The sequence below is a fragment of the Schistocerca americana genome, chromosome 3 (assembly GCF_021461395.2).
Source record: "Schistocerca americana isolate TAMUIC-IGC-003095 chromosome 3, iqSchAmer2.1, whole genome shotgun sequence".
In the NCBI taxonomy this organism is placed as follows: domain Eukaryota; kingdom Metazoa; phylum Arthropoda; class Insecta; order Orthoptera; family Acrididae; genus Schistocerca; species Schistocerca americana.
This window is the reverse complement of record NC_060121.1, coordinates 863,036,594-863,046,370: the sequence shown is the minus strand read 5'-3', so window position 1 is coordinate 863,046,370 and position 9,777 is coordinate 863,036,594.

Here is a 9,777-nt window from a genome sequence, read left to right as displayed (position 1 = left end):
GTCTCCGATTGCAAACTTAGCAAAACGCGTTTTAGCGTCATGACGATGTATGCGAGCATCGGCTTTTAGCTTCATTACTTCTCGCAAACGATCTTTTTCACACCAATACTAATGTTAATCCGTGGAGGGAATTTGATTATCTCTTCCAATTCACTTTCTACACTTTTGTCAATGCCGAAATTCCTCATGTTACGGCAGTTCAAACTCATTCCTACGTCAATGTCATCCGGCCAGTTAACAATGTGTATAGGCTGGTATTGCCTATGCACACCGTCTCCAGCCTCGTCAAAACCAACTACCATTGTTTTATCTGGTGACATACATGTCAAAGTTTTGCTTTCGCAGTTAATCACTGCACGGTACTTTAATAGCCAATCTAACCCGATAATTACTTCCGTAGTTAAGTCTGGCACGACGACAAACTCTTGTTCAAATCGTGCCCCACATATCTCGAAGTTGACAAAAATCTGTTTTGTGACCGGTTTACTGGCCTTCCCAGTAGCACCGATAATTTTCACTCCTGTTACTGGCATAACTACGATGCCAGGTCTGTCTTTCAGTAACTCAAATATTTTCCCAGATACAGCACTCAATTCTGCACCGGTGTCAATCAACACGTTTAGTTGTAGGTCGTGCATATTAACAGACACTACTATCTGTCTACACTTGTCCTCGACTGTTTCTTTATTTTCCCACAGTAAATCCTCGTCTATATCCAGGTCATTCCAGAAAAAACCATCCGGCTTTGATCCTAAATCCGGTTTATCTGGCGGCTTTTTTCAGCCTCTGTTCACATACAGTTTTAATTTCAACACGTTTGTCCTGAGGCTTAGTCTGTAGCTTCGCCTCCAATACCGAAACCTTTTCCTGTAACTAGTCAACGAGTGAGTGTTGTTTTGCTATCAATTCACTAATTGTCACCTTCGTTGATTCCTCTATGGTCAGATTGATCTCATCTGCCAATCTACCTGGAGGAATGTGCCCAGTAGCATCTGAAATTACTTCCTCTGGATCTGCGCAACCCACACTGCTATCGTCTGACTGCATAACGTCAGCTCTAACCTCATACACGCTGAAATCTATGTGCTTTTCTACCAATTGTGTCCGGCTATCACTAAAATTTTCGTAATCTTTCCCCTTAATACTCTCGCATTGTTTAAACTGGAGGTTTGCGTCGGATGGGTCGGCTACTTCTACCACTATAACTTTCGGTAAAGTCTGCCGGTTAGGGCCAGAACTTTCCGTTACTCCTTCAACATCTAACTCCTGCGAGACGAAACACGACGAATCTTGCTCGTGCTCCCCATTAACATCAACTATTTCTGATAAAGTCTGCCGGTTAGGGCCAGAACTTTCAATCACTTCACAAATACTATCTTCCTGTGGGACGAGACGCGACAAATACTGCACGCGCTCCCCATAAACACTTCTCCCATTCAGACCCCTATAATCTCTTAGTTCGTCGTATAAGCGACCGAACTGCCTTAACCAGACCTCATCCCTCTCTGAATCCCCTCGCTCGATGATGGACGTTTTATCCGACATCTGATCTTCTCTCAACAATTGCGAATCATTCTTAAACTCAATCTCCAGTTCCGCTGTGGGTATTACAGCTGGCACCTTATAATCGATTTCCGGAACACTACTTAAATTGTTCTCACTGACAGTGAATGTACCTTCTACTGCCGTATATACAGCTGATCTACTACTTGTGGGCGCACTCCTTTCTCCTAACACTGGCACACTCTCCGGCCGTTGATTATTCCACACGGAATTTTCATATCGACGACACCTGGGTTTTCTCCTGCTATTGGGCCGCCAAAATTTCTCCACGCCCGATCGGCCCCTCACTGGCGCGGCTAATGGTTTCCCTGTCTCGTCCCAGCAGATACGGTCCCCGGATGCTGCTGAGGTGGCTGGTCACACCCTCTGGCGTTATTACTATTCTGTGAAGCCTGTATCACGTTAGTATGATACTGGTTTCCGTCATTCTTGTTATTATTTGCATTGTACCGATTGTTATTACGATCCAAACCATTATTGTTATTGCTGCCAAGATTGCGGTATGCATTATTCCCATGGTTATCGTTGTTGTGGTTCCTGTGGTACCCGTTGTTGTTACCACGGCCTCTGCCACTGTCGCGATTATTGCGCCAATTGTCCTCGTCCTCCACTCTTTCCAGGAAATCATTGATTGTCCTGTAATTGCTTCCTACGTATCGTTTTGTATTATCTGGAAGCTTCTTATAGAGTTCCAAGACTATTTCGGATTCCGAGCGGCGGTCACGCAAATATTCCAACTTGCGGATCCAGCCCTCACAAAACTCCTTCATCGAACCGCGCGAATTCGCATCGAAAGGCCTCGATACGACAAATTCGCGCCAGACACTTTGCTGTTTTTGCTCTGACCAGTATTCAGCCAGAAACAAATTTTTAAATTCGTCAAAAGTCAGGTTCGTAATGTTGAGGTTTAAGCCCCAACGCTTGGCATTACCAGCCAACACATCAATAATCGCATTAATTTTTCTCTCATCAGTCCATGATCTGGGTAAAACTCTTTCACAATTCTTAATGAAATCCGTCGCGTGTATACCGCCTTTTTTCAAGGGGTCGAACCGCTCCTCTTTCGTCAACAATTCCGAACTATGTGCATAGATTGGCACATAGCTCTGTTTTTCGTCAAGTTTCTTTTCTAATTCCGACACTCTCGTAATTACTTGGCAAGTGGTTGTCGCAAGCGTTTCTACTTCCCTTTTTTTCTCTTCGCAGGTATTAGCCTGCTTCGTCACTTTGGTATCTACTTCGGATACTAAAGCCTTTAAAGTTTCCACCTTATTTTGATCCTCTTTTTTCACTAATTGAATTTGTTCCGTCACCTTATTCTCGATGATCGCAGCAACTGATTCTCCTACACTTTTCTCGATTCTGCTAATTTCAGAATTAAAACGAGTATTTATGCTCGCAATTTCCGCCTGAACTCCTATCATTTCCTGTTTAAGATTACCGATTTCGGTACTAATTACAACAATATCTTCTTTGATTTTATCAACTTTTGTGTTAACAACTCCAACATTGTTGATAACAACGTTAATAGCTTTGTTCTGATTGTCTAGCATCCGTTCAAATTTTTCAGACTGAGCTTCTTGCTTGGCAGCCTGATCTTCTTGCTTGGCCGATTGACTCTTGATTTCGTTAATCAAAACATTCAATAAATCAGTTAAATTCCCGGAAACTACCGGTTTTACTTCCGCAGCGGCTTCCTCTTTAATTTTCCCCCCGTATTCGTCATCAAGGGATTCAGATTTGATTTTCACTTCCGATTCCGAAACATTTTCTAAAGTTTGGAATTCCATTTCTGCTCTTTGTTGCGTTTCGGCGGTCGCGTCTTTCATGCTAGCCGCCTGCCCCTGAACAATGGGTACCGCGGTGCGCGTTTCCCACTGTTCGACCGATTGTTCCTTATCCAAGCCTACCAAATTTTGGTAATTGTTGCCTTCACTCATTTTAATAATTTTCAATATAAATGCCAAATCTCAAATATAATTAGGATTACTCCCACTACTTATTCTCGCTGACGTAACGGCCTGTACGTAACCAGTACTTCGTTACGAGATTTGCAACATACAAAATTCGTGTCCAGAACAACCTCAAATCCGAAGATTGTCCTGTCACCAGGTCGCCACGTGTAACCTCCCCCTCACTTATCGACCTTAATGACAGTGAAAAATTAAACCGCGTGTACCTAATGGAAATTTGGGAAAAGCAATCGTCACCGAAGTTAATCCGTCGGTAAAGAGGGAGGAAAGGGTTACATCTAAATGAAAGGAAAAATGCAAATGAAACTGGTGGAAATTAATTTTGAAAAGGGGTAAAGTTAATGAAGAAAGTAAATGTGCGGCCGTTACGTTAACAATCAACTAGCGGTAATTAGATATTTGAGATTTGGGGGAAATTACGGTCGCCAGTCCTAAGTACAATTACTATAGTAACTGAAAAAGAAAGGTAATTACACATATAATTAGCACTAGAAGCGTGGCAACTGAAGGTTGACACGTGTAGTGTGAAAACTGAAAGTTTGTCAGAAGTAATAAATTTCGCTACACTCTGACTTAATTTAGCAAAAGGATTAATAAAACTGGAAAATCGAAAGTTAATTTAGTGACTGAAGTTAATAGTGAGCTTTCTTTCTGAAGCACATCGACATTCAGTAAAATAAGGTTAGTCTTGGACTACCTCAACAATCATTTCAAAAGCTACTTGAATCTACGCAATTTAGAAATAAGAGAATTAACTTTGAACTAGAATTAAATGATTCTGAACAATTAACAATAGTAAAATTTAGTACGTACCAAGCTGAGCTGCAGTCACAGGTAACTAAAATACGGTAACAAAACTCGCACTCTTAATTTGTGCTTGTGCAATCTAAATATTGTAGCCAGCTGAACTTTGAAATTAGAGCAGTGAAATCGAATGATGCTGGCGTTTGAATTTCAACGACCCTCGGGCTCATTTCGGAAAAGGAAGGGACCCTGCTTGGCAATGCAATTGGGACAATGAGCAACAAAGGTTCATGCTAAGCTGCTGTAATTTTGCGAGGCAAATGGAACAATTTGAAAAGCTGAGGTCTGCCATACAGTTCTGAAACTTTACGTGCTTGTAGTCTTCCTTGTTGGTTGATTGAAGGTTTGAAGCCGTCGATCGAGGAGGTGGCGACAGTCACTCATTGTCGGCCGTCGCTGTTGCAGAAGCTGGATGTTGGCGCGCCTTCTTCTCGACACGGTCACCAGGCGAAACGGGCTCTTGATGTGCGCCAGCTAATGCTTCCCGTCCGCGACACCATGTCAGAAACTATCATCGCGAGTCGAGCGCAATTACATGCTGCCAAACCCCGAAAGCGCGGCAACTCGCGGGAGCGTCACACAACACACCTGCTCCACTCGCTACTCCAGCCAGACCCTCTCTGCCCGCGCTCCACGCGGCAGAGTTAACACTACCAAAGATCCTACACACTTTGATTCTTCACACGACCCATCGATGTAATCGTTCGATAGCAGTTTTCCCTAGGCAAGACCCAGCGTAAAAATACAAATAATATTTACGAAACAAACCAATTATACATCGACATAAATTGATAAATATATATATATACAAATAGTAAAACAATTACAATATGTAAAGACACAGAAATGTCATATCTTGAGGTAACAAAACAAGGAAAAAAAATAATAGTACAACAGATGGAAATAGGAGGATATGCATTTCCGGCGTTACAAACCCTCTCACGCAGGACACTGACTTGATTTTTCTCCCAACCGAAATCAACCAATTGCTCAACTAGAAAGTGAGCGTCATTCCCACTTAAGTTATGGAAGAAAACGTGGGTGTCTCGTGGCACTTGATACTTCATATTGAATGCGTGGTGAGCTGCACTGTGGAACTTCCCGTAAGATGACAGTGATCTCTACACAGAGTTTCAGCTTTTCTATCTAACAGCAGTCCACAAATATGACAGTTAACCACATCATTGTATAATTTTTTATCCTCCTCCGATTTGGTCATGAGGATGTTTGTGCTGTACAGCCTATCAAAATCCCATGAGAGTTTTTCAAGCTCAGTGAACAACCAAACCGCAGGATTATCCCCAACATAAGATGCATAGCGGTTAAGACTTGAATTGTATGAACATGCAATTTGGTACGCCGCCATATACAATACGTGTTTTTGCATGAAGTTGACAAGGGGTTCCCTTCACAGCAGGTGATAGGGGCAAGGAGACATTCGAAGTCTGCACATACAACGAACGGACATCGTTCCTGGTGGTGAGCATTCTTGAATTTAATGAAGTTGTTTTTTTGTGTAGGCATAACAACATATACCGGTTCCTTGAGGTTCAGCCCTCCAGATGGCTTTTTAATTACTTTTCTTCTGGAAAGTTATTTAGACACCTGAAGCAAATGTGTTTCTTATCTTTATGTTCCGACAATTGGGTGCAAAGGAGGCGGGATATGTCTTTGATTCATACATAATGCTGATTATCACCTTCAGAGAAGAGCAGCATGTTTACGTGAAAATCACGCTCACGTGCATATTTCGAAAAATGAAGTATGCTTGTTCTGCTCATCTGGCTTGCTTTTCTGCTTCTTCTGTAGGCCATAAACATGAACCGATATTCTGGGATTTTGTGCCTCAAATTTTGGTATGTCCTGAATCTTTATGGGGATCTCGATACCGTCAAAGTTATAACATTCACGAATGTTAAGACCTACTCCATATCGAGACGTGCACTCTGGATTTTGTTTAATTTTACTTTCACAAACCTGGATTGACCACGCAAAACAAGCGTTACCTTTTTCATTTTGAATGTTAATGCAAAGCCGCTTCTTCATAATATCCTCAGGGAGTTTGGTATAACTGGACCCTCCATTTAACAGATCATAGACATGAATGTGGATGTCGAGGTGTTGTATTTGGCTGAGTGCTTTAGCTGTCCCTCTTACCTCCATCTCGGAAAGTTGGGCCAGAATAGCTCCCAAGGTGAATTCACGATAACACTCGGCAATTAATGTACTCCGAGATATAACGCCATTATAACCAAAGATGTAGTGCAAGGGTTTCTCCTCAGCAGCACCCTGCGTTTGGGCGAGCGAGTCAATTCGCAGCAGAGCAGCGCATTACGTTTAATGGCAATACATCTCGGATCGTCTATGTCTTTCAGGAGCTCTGCCTCTAACACTGGGAGGCACGCTTCTAGAAATCACGATACCCCCAAACCAGATTCTCTATTCTAGTAAATGAGATACGTTCCTCAAAGGCCCTAGCAACCGCTTATTATTCTAGAGGGGTCATGACGCCGCTAATCTGATGTCCTTCACTATCAGGACGAGATAGAGGACTACCACTAGCCACAGGTTCATTATCATTAATACTACAGCTAGGTGACGACTGCGCCCAGCCGGTGGTTGAGGACGTTGGGGATGAGTCGCCTTTAGGGGGAAGGGGCATGCGCCGAGGCACACATACCTTTCATTGCCTCATTGCCGGCGAGGCCGAGCAGCCAGAGCGTGAGTAGCAGGAGGCTGTGGTGGCGACCTGCTGTGGAAGCACCCAGGCTGTGGCGAGGGCGCTCCTAGAGGCTCCTGCATACTGGAGCCTTCACCATCGACAGCCTGGGGGGCGGGGGATCGTCGCTCTGACTGAACCACCCAACGATGCCAAATGGTATGTGGTGGTTCAGGCGCAGGCACTGCAGCAGCTGTCAACTCTGTCAACTCTGTCAACTCTTACTGCAGTACAACACAATCGCGTGGCAACGAGCGATTCTTTGCACGGCAGTGCATGCCGCTCGGGTGTGTGTTTGACACACGTCCCCACAACCACTGCTCTGGGTGCACATGCCACAGCCATCTCCTGTCATGGTGGTGTTGGTGTCACCTCTGTAACATACGAATAATGGGAAAAAATTGAGCACAATGCTCAAGAAAGGAAAGTTTCTATTCTCCTTCTACCTATGCAGGGGGGGGGGGGGGGTGAAATTATTGAAAAATTTTCCATAATTTCGCTGTCTCACGTAAGCCTGGCAACTAATTTCGTGGTCAGCCAGAAAGTGAAGGGAAACATACTGACCTTAGTTTCCGGTCGGCACAGCCACATTATGGTCAGCCTATAACATTACTTTCCGCTACTGCTATACCATAGCCTTAAAGTTGGAGGCAGGTCGTGAAATAAAACTATCTTGTTAAAGCAATTATGGTATAACGCAACAGAGCAGTGTTACCCTCTGAGAGGAATTTTGTTATGTTGACCGTGTTGTACCTAACGGAGGTGGCTTATCGGAAGTGAAAGTCAGAATTATGTAAATATTCAAACAGTAACAAACAAACAATAATTTACTTATCCACACTGTTCAAAGAATAAAAAACAAAAAAGGTCGCCAGTCTAATTAGGCATTCTTATTTAAGAAAGTAAGTATGAGTAACTTTAACGGACAAACACAACCTGTATTTTGCCACACGCGAGTGCATTGAACTCTGACACCTGCATATGTTAACGTTAAGTTTGGAGTTGACAGCTAGAGCAGAACAAACTATTTGCATATATATAACAGATAACGACACACACTACTATCTTCAGGGCTTAGTCAAACTGAGAGGTTTCAATAATAATACTATTACAGTGCATTTTAGAATCAAAATTTGGACATAGGTTCAATATTACTTTTCAAGTATATTCCTATCTGACATGAAATATAGATATGGTATACAGCAAAAGTAGTTATTGTGCAGAGATTAAGTCTCTCACTACTAAACACCTTTTTATTTAGAATGAAAATTAAATGGAATTCACTAAAAGATTACTTCTCACTGTCTTTTGAATAAAGAAGTTACTATTTTCATAGATAGTTGTCTTTCTATTAATCGTTATGTAGCATGAGCACAATAGACAAACTATGGATCCTGTTACAACATTAATATGCACAATACACTAAAGAAACAAGCCCTTAACAAGTATGAACATGTGACCTTCAACAGTATTAGTTCTCAACTCTTACTGCAGTACAACACAACTTGACATATCTGTAAGAAACTGACTCACCTTTTGCGATTTACAACAGGCAGCAATGTGATCATTTATTAAGCAAAACTATACAAGCCTCAGTTTTAAGAACTTTAAATTTGAGGTTGGCAACAACATATTAATAAGAGGTTTTAATAGAAAAATTATTTTCAGCAAGCATCATGTACTTTAGCTCACTCTCTTGCCACATTAACTTGAACTTTCTTTTTACTATGTTCAAGAGGCATTAATTAGTTAAAACACTAGGCTTTAATGTTCTTTCAATAAGGACACTCGGAAATCAGTTTAGCATGGGAAGGACCCTAAGTGGAAATGTGACAGAGGGATAAAAAATCAAGGTAGGTATAAGAGTTCAAGTTACCTTATATTTGCGCACACTAAAACATCCAATGAACTGATCCTTCACTTTACATATTTACAATTCTTGGTTCCTTTCTAGTGATTGCACAACGCTGTGGCGAATGCATGTTGGTAGGTGGATTTGCAGGTAGAATTGCTGGAATCTGTCATTTCTTCGTGGCCATGATAGATACCAATTCCATAATAGTTCCAGTTCTTTATCCATCCATCCGACTGACTCTTTATTCCGCCTTTTCTACCTAGGCCAACCACAATTTGCGCGCGCTACACAGTTCCGTTCCCGAGAGGAACCACAACACATTTTACATACAAAATAATTAAGAACCCTAAGTGAAGGTCAGCAGTTACATAACAGCAAACAAACATATTAAATAAAACAGAACATTTCCATATATTGGTTTTTCTACACAAAATTATTTAAATAAAATTATTCAGTTTTAAAGATAACCAAAGAGATTATATGAGGAAGACAAAAGATCATTACAGAGATTATACTTCATTACAGTATTGAATTAATCGTACACTAATTACAGAAGTTCAACGATGGGATGTTGAATAAAATAGAAAGCTAAATGAATCAACAAAAGGTATATAGTGTATAAGCTATGGTGTTACAAGGCCATTAAAAGAATAGTTTCTATTCTCATTCTGCCTAGCGAGATCAGGACAATGATTTTAAATAAAATTATACAGTTCAAGTTAATACTTACACTAGGTAAAGTTTCTCACACAAACAATATTTGGAAATTCACAATGTTCAATTGAAAGTAAATCTTTCTATTCTATCACTACAACTAGCAGTCCAGAGGCGACCTCTACAGTACGTTATTACCAGATTGTCTG